The following is a 1504-nucleotide window of genomic DNA, read 5'->3' on the forward strand; positions in this document are numbered from 1 at the left end:
GATTTTTTTTTATTTAGATACCTTTCTAGAAAAAATAAGGTTGTAGTAGTTTAATGTTTTCCAAATTACACTGAAGTAATTTGTTTTCGTGTTGAGATGCTGAAGTAGTTTCAGTAAAAATTATTTTTGATAAATAGTTTCCAGTGCTATATTAATACTTCTTAGTGAGAACTAAAACTGACGATGATTTGCAAGGCCCATGCTACTCATTGCAACAAAAATATGGCCCTTAACAAGGAAAATAGAAGCGATTTTTAGGTGACCAGTATTCTGCAAATTTGTGGTCAGAGTGTGATGGGAAAGCTTACAAATTCTGCTTCCTTTCATGAATCTTGCTGTTCAGCACACCAACTTCTTTCCCCTTTCTACAGCAGTGAATGGCTGTAAGTGCAGCAGTGTTTGGCTTTATATCAAATTTCCATTAATCATTCAACCTCTAAAGGGGAAAAGCTAGAGTAAACATTTATGATGATTTGTGATAGCTCCATGTGTTTGCTGATTGCTATGACCAAAAAAGCTACAACAGAAAACCCATAAGGAGAATTTTTTGAAAAAACATAGATACTTATTTGGAGATATTTTTGTACCAGTATCAAAATTATTTAAAGCATTGTGTACATACTGTACACAAAACATAAGTATTTTTGCTTGATACCAGTGTAATTACAGAATTCTAAGCACTATATTTAACCTGATTTTATGAAAATGAAATGGTCGCAGAAACCTTGGTTCCTCTTACCTGGCAAGCTCTGCTGAATCAGTGTTGTGGATACGGTAGTTATAAGTTCAGCATTTGAAAGCTCTATTTACCTTTTTATGATTTAACATCCTCCCCATATTCACTTGTTAGTTGATAACATAGCTAAATTTGTCAATGTACAAGGAACAGGTCACCAAAATCATTCAAGGGCAAACGGTATAGGCACACTTCGTGTCATGACATTGGAAGAACCATGGAACTCTGTAAGAATTTTACCCAATATCAAAGATGGTAACCAATGGTTCACAAGCTGGTTTCTCCCTAATGGTTACCTCTGGAAATACAGCAATTAAAGCTCTCAATCAATGACCATATACTACAGGGACATGACCCTTTTCTTCTTCTATCTTCCCTTTCTCCACTACTTTTTCATAGTCTTCACATTCTATTCTTTATTTATCCTCCTTTCTTAATTCTCTATCTCCTCCTACATTCCTTAATACTCCTTTCTTCCTTCTTTTTCGCCTTTACTCTTCATTCCCTTCTGCTTCTTACCCAGTTTGCTTTTCCCCGTTTTCTTTCTCTCCATTTTCCTTCTCTCATTTTCTAATGACCGCTTTCCTTTTATTCCCGCTTCATTTTGGCATCTAATTTTTACTTTCCCATTTTATCCATACAGTATTCTTCTTTCCTTCTTTTCCTTCTCGCCCTCTTCCTTCTAATTGTCATTTTCTTCCATTTCTTTATTCAGTTTCTTTTATCCTCCATTTTCTCTTTTCCTCTCATTCCTCACTTTTATTTCGC

The sequence above is a fragment of the Macrobrachium nipponense genome, chromosome 41 (assembly GCF_015104395.2).
Source record: "Macrobrachium nipponense isolate FS-2020 chromosome 41, ASM1510439v2, whole genome shotgun sequence".
In the NCBI taxonomy this organism is placed as follows: domain Eukaryota; kingdom Metazoa; phylum Arthropoda; class Malacostraca; order Decapoda; family Palaemonidae; genus Macrobrachium; species Macrobrachium nipponense.